This window comes from Eleutherodactylus coqui, chromosome 2, assembly GCF_035609145.1.
Source record: "Eleutherodactylus coqui strain aEleCoq1 chromosome 2, aEleCoq1.hap1, whole genome shotgun sequence".
Taxonomy (NCBI): Eukaryota; Metazoa; Chordata; class Amphibia; order Anura; family Eleutherodactylidae; genus Eleutherodactylus; species Eleutherodactylus coqui.
In genome coordinates, this window is record NC_089838.1 from 344,720,727 (window position 1) to 344,736,318 (window position 15,592).

Genomic DNA, 15,592 nt, shown 5'->3' on the forward strand with positions numbered 1-15,592 from the left:
GTGTCGGTATATAGCTTGTATATGGGGACAGAGAGGGGATGTGTGCCGGTATATAGCTTGTATACGGGGACAGAGAGGGGATGTGTGCTGGTATATAGCTTGTATACGGGGGCAGAGAGGGGATGTGTGCCGGTATATAGCTTGTATACAGGGGCAGAGAGGGGATGTGTGCCGGTATATAGCTTGTATACTGGGGCAGAGGGGATGTGTGCCGGTATATAGCTTGTATACGGGGGGCAGAGAGGGGATGTGTGCCGGTATATAGCTTGTATAAGGGGGCAGAGAGGGGATGTGTCGGTATATAGCTTGTATAAGGGGGCAGAGAGGGGATGTGTGCCGGTATATAGCTTGTATAAGGGGGCAGAGAGGGGATGTGTGTCGGTATATAGCTTGTATACAAGGGCAGAGGGGGTGTGTGTCGGTATATAGCTTGTATACGGGGGCAGAGAGGGGATGTGTGCTGGTATATAGCTTGTATACGGGGACAGAGAGGAGATGTGTGCCGGTATATAGCTTGTATAAGGGGGCAGAGAGGGGATGTGTCGGTATATAGCTTGTATACGGGGACAGAGAGGGGATGTGTGCCTGTATATAGCTTGTATACAGGGGCAGAGAGGGGATGTGTGCCGGTATATAGCTTGTATACGGGGGGCAGAGAGGGGATGTGTGCCGGTATATAGCTTGTATAAGGGGGCAGAGAGGGGATGTGTGTCGGTATATAGCTTGTATACGGGGGCAGAGAGGGGATGTGTGCCGGTATATAGCTTGTATACGGGGGCAGAGAGGGGATGTGTGCCGGTATATACCTTGTATACGGGGGCAGAGAGGGGATGTGTGCCGGTATATAGCTTGTATACGGGGGACAGAGAGGGGATGTGTGTCGGTATATAGCTTGTATACAGGGGCAGAGGGGATGTGTGTCGGTATATGGCTTGTATACGGGGGACAGAGAGGGAATGTGTGCCGGTATATAGCTTGTATACGGGGACAGAGAGTGGATGTGTGTCGGTATAAAGCTTGTATACGGGGGCAGAGAGGGGATGTGTGCCGGTATATAGCTTGTATACGGGGGCAGAGAGGGGATGTGTGCTGGTATATAGCTTGTATACGGGGGCAGAGAGGGGATGTGTGCCGGTATATAGCTTGTATACAGGGGCAGAGAGGGAATGTGTGCCGGTATATAGCTTGTAAACGGGGGCAGAGAGGGGATGTGTGTCGGTATATAGCTTGTATACGGGGGCAGAGGGGGGATGTGTGCCGGTATATAGCTTGTATACGGGGGCAGAGAGGGGATGTGTGCCGGTATATAGCTTGTATACAGGGGCAGAGGGGATGTGTGCCGGTATATAGCTTGTATACGGGGGCAGAGAGGGGATGTGTGCCGGTATATAGCTTGTATACGGGGGCAGAGAGGGGATGTGTGCTGGTATATAGCTTGTATACGGGGGCAGAGAGGGGATGTGTGCTGGTATAAAGCTTGTATACGGGGGCAGAGAGGGGATGTGTGCTGGTATATAGCTTGTATACGGGGGCAGAGAGGGGATGTGTGCCGGTATAAAGCTTGTATACGGGGGCAGAGAGGGGATGTGTGCCGGTATATAGCTTGTATACAGGGGCAGAGGGGATGTGTGCCGGTATATAGCTTGTATACGGGGGCAGAGAGGGGATGTGTGTCGGTATATAGCTTGTATACAGGGGCAGAGAGGATGTGTGCCGGTATATAGCTTGTATACGGGGGCAGAGAGGGGATGTGTGCCGGTATATAGCTTGTATACGGGGACAGAGAGGGGATGTGTGCCGGTATATAGCTTGTATACAGGGGCAGAGGGGATGTGTGCCAGTATATAGCTTGTATACGGGGGCAGAGAGGGGATGTGTGTCGGTATATAGCTTGTATACAGGGGCAGAGGGGGGATGTGTGCCGGTATATAGCTTGTATACGGGGGGCAGAGAGGGGATGTGTGGCGGTATATAGCTTGTATACAGGGGCAGAGGGGGGATGTGTGCCGGTATATAGCTTGTATACGGGGGGCAGAGAGGGGATGTGTGCCGGTATATAGCTTGTATACAAGGACAGAGAGGGGATGTGTGCCAGTATATAGCTTGTATACAGGGGCAGAGGGGATGTGTGCTGGTATATAGCTTGTATACGGGAGCAGAGGGGATGTGTGCCGGTATATAGCTTGTATACGGGGGCAGAGAGGGGATGTGTGTCGGTATATAGCTTGTATACAGGGGCAGAGGGGATGTGTGCCGGTATATAGCTTGTATACGGGGGCAGAGGGGGGATGTGTGCCGGTATATAGCTTGTATACGGGGGGCAGAGAGGGGATGTGTGCCGGTATATAGCTTGTATACGGGGGCAGAGAGGGGATGTGTGCCGGTATATAGCTTGTATATGGGGACAGAGAGGGGATGTGTGCCGGTATATAGCTTGTATACGGGGGCAGAGAGGGGATGTGTGCCGGTATATAGCTTGTATACGGGGGGCAGAGAGGGGATGTGTGCCGGTATATAGCTTGTATACAGGGGCAGAGGGGATGTGTGTCGGTATATAGCTTGTATACAGGGGCAGAGGGGATGTGTGCCGGTATATAGCTTGTATACGGGGGCAGAGAGGGGATGTGTGCCGGTATATAGCTTGTATACGGGGGCAGAGAGGGGATGTGTGTCGGTATATAGCTTGTATACGGGGGCAGAGAGGGGATGTGTGCTGGTATATAGCTTGTATACGGGGACAGAGAAGGGAAGTGTGCCGGTATATAGCTTGTATACGGGAGCAGAGGGGATGTGTGCCGGTATATAGCTTGTATACGGGAGCAGAGGGGATGTGTGCCGGTATATACCTTGTATACAGGGACAGAGAGGGGATGTGTGCCGGTATATAGCTTGTATACGGGGGCAGAGGGGATGTGTGCCGGTATATAGCTTGTATACGGGGGCAGAGGGGATGTGTGCCGGTATATAGCTTGTATACAGGGGCAGAGGGGATGTGTGCCGGTATATAGCTTGTATACGGGAGCAGAGGGGATGTGTGCCGGTATATAGCTTGTATACGGGGGGCAGAGAGGGGATGTGTGCCGGTATATAGCTTGTATACGGGGGCAGAGAGGGGATGTGTGCCGGTATATAGCTTGTATATAGGAGCAGAGAGGGGATGTGTGTCGGTATATAGCTTGTATACGGGGGCAGAGAGGGGATGTGTGCTGGTATATAGCTTGTATACGGGGGGCAGAGAGGGGATGTGTGCCGGTATATAACTTGTACACGGGGGGCAGAGGGGATGTGTGCCGGTATATAGCTTGTATACGGGGGGCAGAGAGGGGATGTGTGCCGGTATATAGCTTGTATACGGGGGGCAGAGAGGGGATGTGTGCCGGTATATAGCTTGTATACGGGGGGCAGAGGGGATGTGTGCCGGTATATAGCTTGTATACAGGGGCAGAGAGGGGATGTGTGCCGGTATATAGCTTGTATACGGGGGGCAGAGAGGGGATGTGTGCCGGTATATAACTTGTACACGGGGGGCAGAGGGGATGTGTGCTGGTATATAGCTTGTATATGGGGGGCAGAGAGGGGATGTGTGCCGGTATATAGCTTGTATACGGGAGCAGAGGGGATGTGTGCCGGTATATAGCTTGTATACGGGGGGCAGAGAGGGGATGTGTGCCGGTATATAGCTTGTATACGGGGGGCAGAGAGGGGATGTGTGCCGGTATATAGCTTGTATACGGGGGCAGAGAGGGGATGTGTGCCGGTATATAGCTTGTATACGTGGGGCAGAGAGGGGATGTGTGCCGGTATATAGCTTGTATACGGGGGCAGAGAGGGGATGTGTGCTGGTATATAGCTTGTATACGGGGGGCAGAGGGGATGTGTGTCGGTATATAACTTGTATACAGGAGCAGAGAGGGGATGTGTGCCGGTATATAGCTTGTATACGGGAGCAGAGGGGATGTGTGCCGGTATATAGCTTGTATACGGGGGGCAGAGAGGGGATGTGTGCCGGTATATAGCTTGTATACGGGGGGCAGAGAGGGGATGTGTGCCGGTATATAGCTTGTATACGGGGGCAGAGAGGGGATGTGTGCCGGTATATAGCTTGTATACGTGGGCAGAGAGGGGATGTGTGCCGGTATATAGCTTGTATACGGGGCAGAGAGGGGATGTGTGCCGGTATATAGCTTGTATACGGGGGGCAGAGGGGATGTGTGCCGGTATATAGCTTGTATACGGGGGGCAGAGGGGATGTGTGCCGGTATATAGCTTGTATATGGGGGGGCAGAGAGGGGATGTGTGCCGGTATATGGCTTGTATACAGGGGCAGAGAGGGGATGTGTGCCGGTATATGGCTTGTATACAGGGGCAGAGAGGGGATGTGTGGCGGTATATAGCTTGTATACGGGGGCTGAGAGGGGATGTTTGCTGGTATATAGCTTGTATATGGGGGCAGAGGGGATGTGTGCTGGTATATAGCTTGTATACGGGGGACAGAGAGGGGATGTGTGCCGGTATATAGCTTGTATACGGGGGCAGAGGGGATGTGTGCCGGTATATAGCTTGTATACAGGGGCAGAGAGGGGATGTGTGCCGGTATATAGCTTGTATACAGGGGCAGAGGGGATGTGTGCTGGTATATAGCTTGTATACGGGGGCAGAGAGGGGATGTGTGCTGGTATATAACTTGTACACGGGGGGCAGAGAGGGGATGTGTGCCGGTATATAGCTTGTATATGGGGGGGCAGAGAGGGGATGTGTGCCGGTATATAGCTTGTATACAGGGGCAGAGAGGGGATGTGTGCCGGTATATAGCTTGTATACAGGGGCAGAGAGGGGATGTGTGCCGGTATATAGCTTGTATACAGGAGCAGAGGGGATGTGTGCCGGTATATAGCTTGTATACAGGGGGCAGAGAGGGGATGTGTGCCGGTATATAGCTTGTATACGGGGGGCAGAGGGGATGTGTGCTGGTATATAGCTTGTATACGGGGGCAGAGAGGGGATGTGTGCCGGTATATAACTTGTACACGGGGGGCAGAGAGGGGATGTGTGCCGGTATATAGCTTGTATACAGGGGCAGAGAGGGGATGTGTGTCGGTATATAGCTTGTATATGGGGGGGCAGAGGGGATGTGTGCCGGTATATAGCTTGTATACAGGGGCAGAGAGGGGATGTGTGCCGGTATATGGCTTGTATACAGGGGCAGAGAGGGGATGTGTGCCGGTATATAGCTTGTATACGGGGGCTGAGAGGGGATGTTTGCTGGTATATAGCTTGTATATGGGGGCAGAGGGGATGTGTGCTGGTATATAGCTTGTATACGGGGGACAGAGAGGGGATGTGTGCCGGTACATAGCTTGTATACGGGGGCAGAGGGGATGTGTGCCGGTATATAGCTTGTATACAGGGGCAGAGAGGGGATGTGTGCCGGTATATAGCTTGTATACAGGGGCAGAGGGGATGTGTGTCGGTATATAGCTTGTATACGGGGGCAGAGAGGGGATGTGTGCCGGTATATAGCTTGTATACGGGGGCAGAGAGGGGATGTGTGCTGGTATATAACTTGTACACGGGGGGCAGAGAGGGGATGTGTGCCGGTATATAGCTTGTATATGGGGGGGCAGAGAGGGGATGTGTGCCGGTATATAGCTTGTATACAGGGGCAGAGAGGGGATGTGTGCCGGTATATAGCTTGTATACAGGGGCAGAGAGGGGATGTGTGTTGGTATATAGCTTGTATACGGGGGGCAGAGAGGGGATGTGTGCTGGTATATAGCTTGTATACAGGGGCAGAGGGGGGATGTGTGCTGGTATATAGCTTGTATACGGGGGCAGAGAGGGGATGTGTGTCGGTATATAGCTTGTATACGGGGGCAGAGGAGGAATGTGTGCCGGTATATAGCTTGTATACGGGGGCAGAGAGGGGAAGTGTGCCGGTATATAGCTTGTATACAGGGGCAGAGAGGGGATGTGTGCCGGTATATAGCTTGGATACAGGGGCAGAGAGGGGATGTGTGCCTGTATATAGCTTGTATACGGGGGACAGAGAGGGGATGTGTGCTGGTATATAGCTTGTATACGGGGGGCAGAGGGGATGTGTGCCGGTTATAGCTTGTATACAGGGGCAGAGGGGATGTGTGCCGGTATATAGCTTGTATACGGGGGGCAGAGGGGATGTGTGCCGGTTATAGCTTGTATACAGGGGCAGAGGGGATGTGTGCCGGTATATAGCTTGTATACGGGGGGCAGAGGGGATGTGTGCCGGTTATAGCTTGTATACAGGGGCAGAGGGGATGTGTGCTGGTATATAGCTTGTATACGGGGGGCAGAGGGGATGTGTGCCGGTTATAGCTTGTATACAGGGGCAGAGGGGATGTGTGCCGGTATATAGCTTGTATACAAGGGCAGAGGGGGGATGTGTGCCGGTATATAGCTTGTATACAGGGGCAGAGGGGATGTGTGCCGGTATATAGCTTGTATACGGGGGCAGAGAGGGGATGTGTGCCGGTATATAGCTTGTATACAGGGGCAGAGGGGATGTGTGCCGGTATATAGCTTGTATACGGGGGGGCAGAGGGGATGTGTGCTGGTATATAGCTTGTATACGGGGGGGCAGAGAGGGGATGTGTGCTGGTATATAGCTTGTATACGGGGGGGCAGAGAGGGGATGTGTGCCGGTATATAGCTTGTATACAGGGGCAGAGGGGATGTGTGCCGGTATATAGCTTGTATACGGGGGCAGAGAGGGGATGTGTGCTGGTATATAGCTTGTATACGGGGGCAGAGAGGGGATGTGTGTCGGTATATAGCTTGTATATGGGGGCAGAGAGGGGATGTGTGCCGGTATATAGCTTGTATACGGGGGGCAAAGAGGGGATGTGTGTCGGTATATAGCTTGTATTCGGGGGCAGAGGGGGGATGTGTGCTGGTATATAGCTTGTATACGGGGGGCAGAGAGGGGATGTGTGGCGGTATATAGCTTGTATACGGGGGACAGAGAGGGAATGTGTGCCGGTATATAGCTTGTATACGGGGACAGAGAGTGGATGTGTGCCGGTATATAGCTTGTATACGGGGGCAGAGAGGGGATGTGTGCCGGTATATAGCTTGTATACGGGGGCAGAGAGGGGATGTGTGCCGGTATATAGCTTGTATACAGGGGCAGAGGGGATGTGTGCCGGTATAAAGCTTGTATACGGGGGCAGAGAGGGGATGTGTGCCGGTATATAGCTTGTATACGGGGACAGAGAGGGGATGTGTGGCGGTATATAGCTTGTATACAGGGGCAGAGAGGGGATGTGTGTCGGTATATAGCTTGTATATGGGGGGCAGAGAGGGGATGTGTGTCGGTATATAGCTTGTATATGGGGGGGCAGAGGGGATGTGTGCCGGTATATAGCTTGTATACGGGGGGGCAGAGAGGGGATGTGTGCCGGTATATAGCTTGTATACGGGGGGCAGAGAGGGGATGTGTGTCGGTATATAGCTTGTATATGGGGGGGCAGAGGGGATGTGTGCCGGTATATAGCTTGTATACGGGGGGGCAGAGAGGGGATGTGTGCCGGTATATAGCTTGTATACGGGGGCAGAGAAGGGATGTGTGCCGGTATATAGCTTGTATACGGGGACAGAGAGGGGATGTGTGCCGGTATATAGCTTGTATACGGGGACAGAGAGGGGATGTGTGCCGGTATATAGCTTGTATACGGGGACAGAGAGGGGATGTGTGTCGGTATATAGCTTGTATACGGGACAGAGAGGGGATGTGTGCCGGTATATAGCTTGTATACGGGGGGCAGAGAGGGGATGTGTGCCGGTATATAGCTTGTATACGGGGGCAGAGAGGGGATGTGTGCCGGTATATAGCTTGTATACGGGGGCAGAGAGGGGATGTGTGTCGGTATATAGCTTGTATACGGGGACAGAGAGGGGATGTGTGCCGGTATATAGCTTGTATACGGGGACAGAGAGGGGATGTGTGGCGGTATATAGCTTGTATACGGGGGCAGAGAGGGGATGTGTGCCGGTATATAGCTTGTATACGGGGGGCAGAGGGGATGTGTGCCGGTATATAGCTCGTATACGGGGGCAGAGAGGGGATGTGTGCCGGTATATAGCTTGTATACAGGGGCAGAGAGGGGATGTTTGCCGGTATATAGCTTGTATACGGGGGCAGAGGGGATGTGTGCTGGTATATAGCTTGTATACGGGGGCTGAGAGGGGATGTTTGCTGGTATATAGCTTGTATACGGGGGCAGAGGGGATGTGTGCTGGTATATAGCTTGTATATGGGGGCAGAGAGGGGATGTGTGCCGGTATATAGCTTGTATACGGGGGCAGAGAGGGGATGTGTGCCGGTATATAGCATGTATACAGGGACAGAGAGGGGATGTGTGCCGGTATATAGCTTGTATATGGGGACAGAGAGGGGATGTGTGCCGGTATATAGCTTGTATACAGGGGCAGAGAGGGGATGTGTGCCGGTATATAGCTTGTATACGGGGACAGAGAGGGGATGTGTGCCGGTATATAGCTTGTATACGGGAGCAGAGGGGATGTGTGCCGGTATATAGCTTGTATACGGGGACAGAGAGGGGATGTGTGCCGGTATATAGCTTGTATACGGGGGCAGAGAGGGGATGTGTGCCTGTATATAGCTTGTATATGGGGGCAGAGAGGGGATGTGTGCCGGTATATAGCTTGTATACGGGGGGCAGAGGGGATGTGTGCCGGTATATAGCTTGTATACGGGGACAGAGAGGGGATGTGTGCTGGTATATAGCTTGTATACAGGGGCAGAGAGGGGATGTGTGGCGGTATATAGCTTGTATACGGGGGCTGAGAGGGGATGTTTGCTGGTATATAGCTTGTATACGGGGGCAGAGGGGATGTGTGCTGGTATATAGCTTGTATACAGGGGCAGAGAGGGGATGTGTGCCGGTATATAGCTTGTATACGGGGGCAGAGGGGATGTGTGCTGGTATATAGCTTGTATACAGGGGCAGAGGGGATGTGTGCCGGTATATAGCTTGTATACGGGGGCAGAGGGGATGTGTGCCGGTTTATAACTTGTATATGGGGGACAGAGAGGGGATGTGTGCCGGTATATAGCTTGTATATGGGGGACAGAGAGGGGATGTGTGCCTGTATATAGCTTGTATATGGGGGACAGAGAGGGGATGTGTGCCTGTATATAGCTTGTATACGGGGGGCAGAGAGGGGATGTGTGCCGGTATATAGCTTGTATATGGGGGACAGAGAGGGGATGTGTGCCTGTATATAGCTTGTATACGGGGGGCAGAGAGGGGATGTGTGTCGGTATATAGCTTGTATATGGGGGGGCAGAGGGGATGTGTGCCGGTATATAGCTTGCATACAGGGGCAGAGAGGGGATGTGTGCCGGTATATAGCTTGTATACAGGGGCAGAGGGGATGTGTGCCGGTATATAGCTTGTATACGGGGGCAGAGAGGGGATATGTGCCGGTATATAGCTTGTATACGGGGACAGAGAGGGGATGTGTGCCGGTATATAGCTTGTATACAGGGGCAGAGAGGGGATGTGTGCCGGTATATAGCTTGTATACAGGGGCAGAGAGGGGATATGTGCCGGTATATAGCTTGTATACGGGGACAGAGAGGGGATGTGTGCCGGTATATAGCTTGTATACAGGGGCAGAGGGGATGTGTGCCGGTATATAGCTTGTATATGGGGGACAGAGAGGGGATGTGTGCCTGTATATAGCTTGTATACGGGGGGCAGAGAGGGGATGTGTGTCGGTATATAGCTTGTATATGGGGGGGCAGAGGGGATGTGTGCCGGTATATAGCTTGTATACAGGGGCAGAGAGGGGATGTGTGCCGGTATATAGCTTGTATACAGGGGCAGAGAGGGGATGTGTGCCGGTATATAGCTTGTATACAGGGGCAGAGGGGATGTGTGCCGGTATATAGCTTGTATACAGGGGCAGAGAGGGGATATGTGCCGGTATATAGCTTGTATACGGGGACAGAGAGGGGATGTGTGCCGGTATATAGCTTGTATACAGGGGCAGAGAGGGGATGTGTGCCGGTATATAGCTTGTATACAGGGGCAGAGAGGGGATATGTGCCGGTATATAGCTTGTATACGGGGACAGAGAGGGGATGTGTGCCGGTATATAGCTTGTATACAGGGGCAGAGGGGATGTGTGGCGGTATATAGCTTGTATACAGGGGCAGAGGGGATGTGTGTCGGTATATAGCTTGTATACGGGGACAGAGAGGGGATGTGTGGCGGTATAAAGCTTGTATACGGGGGCAGAGAGGGGATGTGTGCCGGTATATAGCTTGTATACGGGGACAGAGAGGGGATGTGTGCCGGTATATAGCTTGTATACAGGGGCAGAGAGGGGATGTGTGGCGGTATATAGCTTGTATACAGGGGCAGAGGGGATGTGTGCCGGTATATAGCTTGTATATGGGGGACAGAGAGGGGATGTGTGCCTGTATATAGCTTGTATACGGGGGGCAGAGAGGGGATGTGTGTCGGTATATAGCTTGTATATGGGGGGGCAGAGGGGATGTGTGCCGGTATATAGCTTGTATACAGGGGCAGAGAGGGGATGTGTGCCGGTATATAGCTTGTATACAGGGGCAGAGAGGGGATGTGTGCCGGTATATAGCTTGTATACAGGGGCAGAGGGGATGTGTGCCGGTATATAGCTTGTATACAGGGGCAGAGAGGGGATATGTGCCGGTATATAGCTTGTATACGGGGACAGAGAGGGGATGTGTGCCGGTATATAGCTTGTATACAGGGGCAGAGAGGGGATGTGTGCCGGTATATAGCTTGTATACAGGGGCAGAGAGGGGATATGTGCCGGTATATAGCTTGTATACGGGGACAGAGAGGGGATGTGTGCCGGTATATAGCTTGTATACAGGGGCAGAGAGGGGATGTGTGGCGGTATATAGCTTGTATACAGGGGCAGAGGGGATGTGTGTCGGTATATAGCTTGTATACGGGGACAGAGAGGGGATGTGTGGCGGTATAAAGCTTGTATACGGGGGCAGAGAGGGGATGTGTGCTGGTATATAGCTTGTATACAGGGGCAGAGAGGGGATGTGTGCCGGTATATAGCTTGTATACGGGGACAGAGAGGGGATGTGTGCCGGTATATAGCTTGTATACGGGGACAGAGAGGGGATGTGTGCCGGTATATAGCTTGTATACAGGGGCAGAGAGGGGATGTGTGGCGGTATATAGCTTGTATACAGGGGCAGAGGGGATGTGTGTCGGTATATAGCTCGTATACGGGGACAGAGAGGGGATGTGTGCCTGTATATAGCTTGTATACGGGGACAGAGAGGGGATGTGTGCCGGTATATAGCTTGTATACGGGAGCAGAGGGGATGTGTTCCGGTATATAGCTTGTATACAGGGGCAGAGAGGGGATGTGTGTCGGTATATAGCTTGTATACGGGGGCAGAGAGGGGATGTGTGCCTGTATATAGCTTGTATACGGGGACAGAGAGGGGATGTGTGCCTGTATATAGCTTGTATACAGGGGCAGAGGGGATGTGTGCCGGTATATAGCTTGTATACGGGGGCAGAGAGGGGATGTGTGTCGGTATATAGCTTGTATACGGGGACAGAGAGGGGATGTGTGCCGGTATATAGCTTGTATACGGGAGCAGAGGGGATGTGTGCCGGTATATAGCTTGTATACGGGGGACAGAGAGGGGATGTGTGCTGGTATATAGCTTGTATACAGGGGCAGAGAGGGGATGTGTGCCGGTATATAGCTTGTATACGGGGGGCAGAGAGGGGATGTGTGCCGGTATATAGCTTGTATACAGGGGCAGAGAGGGGATGTGTGTCGGTATATAGCTTGTATACGGGGACAGAGAGGGGATGTGTGCCGGTATATAGCTTGTATACGGGGGCAGAGAGGGGATGTGTGCCGGTATATAGCTTGTATACGGGGACAGAGAGGGGATGTGTGTCGGTATATAGCTTGTATACGGGACAGAGAGGGGATGTGTGCCGGTATATAGCTTGTATACGGGGGGCAGAGAGGGGATGTGTGCCGGTATATAGCTTGTATACGGGGGCAGAGGGGGGATGTGTGGCGGTATATAGCTTGTATACGGGGGGCAGAGAGGGGATGTGTGCCGGTATATAGCTTGTATACAGGGGCAGAGAGGGGATGTGTGCCGGTATATAGCTTGTATACAGGGGCAGAGAGGGGATGTGTGCCGGTATATAGCTTGTATACAGGGGCAGAGAGGGGATGTTTGCTGGTATATAGCTTGTATACGGGGGCAGAGGGGATGTGTGCTGGTATATAGCTTGTATACGGGGGCTGAGAGGGGATGTTTGCTGGTATATAGCTTGTATACGGGGGCAGAGGGGGGATGTTTGCTGGTATATAGCTTGTATACGGGGGCAGAGGGGATGTGTGCTGGTATATAGCTTGTATACGGGGGCAGAGAGGGGATGTGTGCCGGTATATAGCTTGTATACGGGGGCAGAGAGGGGATGTGTGCCGGTATATAGCATGTATACAGGGACAGAGAGGGGATGTGTGCCGGTATATAGCTTGTATACAGGGGCAGAGAGGGGATGTGTGGCGGTATATAGCTTGTATACGGGGGCTGAGAGGGGATGTTTGCTGGTATATAGCTTGTATACGGGGGCAGAGGGGATGTGTGCTGGTATATAGCTTGTATACAGGGGCAGAGAGGGGATGTGTGCCGGCATATAGCTTGTATACGGGGGCAGAGGGGATGTGTGCTGGTATATAGCTTGTATACAGGGGCAGAGGGGATGTGTGCCGGTATATAGCTTGTATACAGGGGCAGAGGGGATGTGTGCCGGTATATAGCTTGTATATGGGGGACAGAGAGGGGATGTGTGCCTGTATATAGCTTGTATACGGGGGGCAGAGAGGGGATGTGTGTCGGTATATAGCTTGTATATGGGGGGGCAGAGGGGATGTGTGCCGGTATATAGCTTGTATATGGGGGGGCAGAGGGGATGTGTGCCGGTATATAGCTTGTATACAGGGGCAGAGAGGGGATGTGTGCCGGTATATAGCTTGTATACAGGGGCAGAGGGGATGTGTGCCGGTATATAGCTTGTATACAGGGGCAGAGAGGGGATGTGTGCCGGTATATAGCTTGTATACAGGGGCAGAGGGGATGTGTGCCGGTATATAGCTTGTATACGGGAGCAGAGGGGATGTGTGCCGGTATATAGCTTGTATACGGGGGCAGAGAGGGGATGTGTGTCGGTATATAGCTTGTATACGGGAGCAGAGGGGATGTGTGCCGGTATATAGCTTGTATACGGGGGCAGAGAGGGGATGTGTGTCGGTATATAGCTTGTATACAGGGGCAGAGGGGATGTGTGCTGGTATATAGCTTGTATACAGGGGCAGAGGGGATGTGTGCCGGTATATAGCTTGTATACGGGGGGCAGAGAGGGGATGTGTGCTGGTATATAGCTTGTATACGGGGGCAGAGAGGGGATGTGTGCTGGTATATAGCTTGTATACAGGGGCAGAGAGGGAATGTGTGCCGGTATATAGCTTGTATACGGGGACAGAGAGTGGATGTGTGCCGGTATATAGCTTGTATACGGGGGCAGAGAGGGGATGTGTGCCGGTATATAGCTTGTATACGGGGGCAGAGAGGGGATGTGTGTCGGTATATAGCTTGTATACGGGGGCAGAGAGGGGAAGTGTGGCGGTATATAGCTTGTATACAGGGGCAGAGAGGGGATGTGTGCCGGTATATAGCTTGTATACAGGGGCAGAGGGGGGATGTGTGCCGGTATATAGCTTGTATACAGGGGCAGAGGGGATGTGTGCCGGTATATAGCTTGTATACGGGGACAGAGAGGGGGATGTGTGCCTGTATATAGCTTGTATACGGGGACAGAGAGGGGATGTGTGCCGGTATATAGCTTGTATACAGGGGCAGAGGGGGGATGTGTGCCGGTATATAGCATGTATACAAGGGCAGAGGGGGGATGTGTGCCGGTATATACCTTGTATACGGGGACAGAGAGGGGATGTGTGTCGGTATATACCTTGTATACAGGGGCAGAGAGGGGATGTGTGCCGGTATATAGCTTGTATACGGGAGCAGAGAGGGGATGTGTGTCGGTATATAGCTTGTATACGGGGGCAGAGAGGGGATGTGTGTCGGTATATAGCTTGTATATGGGGGACAGAGAGGGGATGTGTGCCGGTATATAGCTTGTATACGGGAGCAGAGAGGGGATGTGTGCTGGTATATAGCTTGTATACGGGGGCAGAGGGGGGATGTGTGTCGGTATATAGCTTGTATACGGGGGGCAGAGAGGGGATGTGTGCCGGTATATAGCTTGTATACGGGGGGCAGAGAGGGGATGTGTGCCGGTATATAGCTTGTATACAGGGGCAGAGAGGGGATGTGTGCCGGTATATAGCTTGTATACAAGGGCAGAGGGGGGATGTGTGCCGGTATATAGCTTGTATACGGGGGCAGAGAGGGGATGTGTGCCGGTATATAGCTTGTATACGGGGGCAGAGGGGATGTGTGCTGGTATATAGCTTGTATACGGGGGCAGAGAGGGGATGTGTGTCGGTATATAGCTTGTATACAGGGGCAGAGGGGATGTGTGCTGGTATATAGCTTGTATACGGGGGGCAGAGAGGGGATGTGTGCTGGTATATAGCTTGTATACAGGGGCAGAGAGGGGATGTGTGCTGGTATATAGCTTGTATACAGGGGCAGAGAGGGGATGTGTGTCGGTATATAGCTTGTATACGGGGACAGAGAGGGGATGTGTGCCGGTATATAGCTTGTATACGGGGGCAGAGGGGATGTGTGCCGGTATATAGCTTGTATACAGGGGCAGAGAGGGGATGTGTGCCGGTATATAGCTTGTATACGGGGGCAGAGAGGGGATGTGTGCCGGTATATAGCTTGTATACAGGGGCAGAGAGGGGATGTGTGTCGGTATATAGCTTGTATACGGGGGCAGAGAGGGGATGTGTGCCTGTATATAGCTTGTATACGGGGGCAGAGGGGATGTGTGCCGGTATATAGCTTGTATACAGGGGCAGAGAGGGGATGTGTGCCGGTATATAGCTTGTATACGGGGACAGAGAGGGGATGTGTGCCGGTATATAGCTTGTATACAGGGGCAGAGGGGATGTGTGCCGGTATATAGCTTGTATACAGGGGCAGAGAGGGGATGTGTGCCGGTATATAGCTTGTATACGGGGGCAGAGAGGGGATGTGTGCCGGTATATAGCTTGTATACGGGGACAGAGAGGGGATGTGTGCCGGTATATAGCTTGTATACAGGGACAGAGAGGGGATGTGTGCTGGTATATAGCTTGTATACGGGGGCAGAGAGGGGATGTGTGCCGGTATATAACTTGTACACGGGGGGCAGAGGGGATGTGTGCTGGTATATAGCTTGTATACGGGGGCAGAGAGGGGATGTGTGCTGGTATATAGCTTGTATACGGGGGCAGAGAGGGGATGTGTGCCGGTATATAGCTTGTATACGGGGGCAGAGGGGATGTGTGCCGGTTATAGCTTGTATACAGGGGC

General features: G+C 52.8%; 1 long non-coding RNA gene across 12 annotated transcripts in view; it reads left to right on the top strand.

Annotated features, from left to right (window-relative positions):
* Window positions 1–15,592, top strand: part of LOC136613100 (uncharacterized) — a 133,283-nt gene that overhangs the window by 112,053 nt on the left and 5,638 nt on the right. The gene's annotated exons all lie outside the window — the stretch shown is intronic.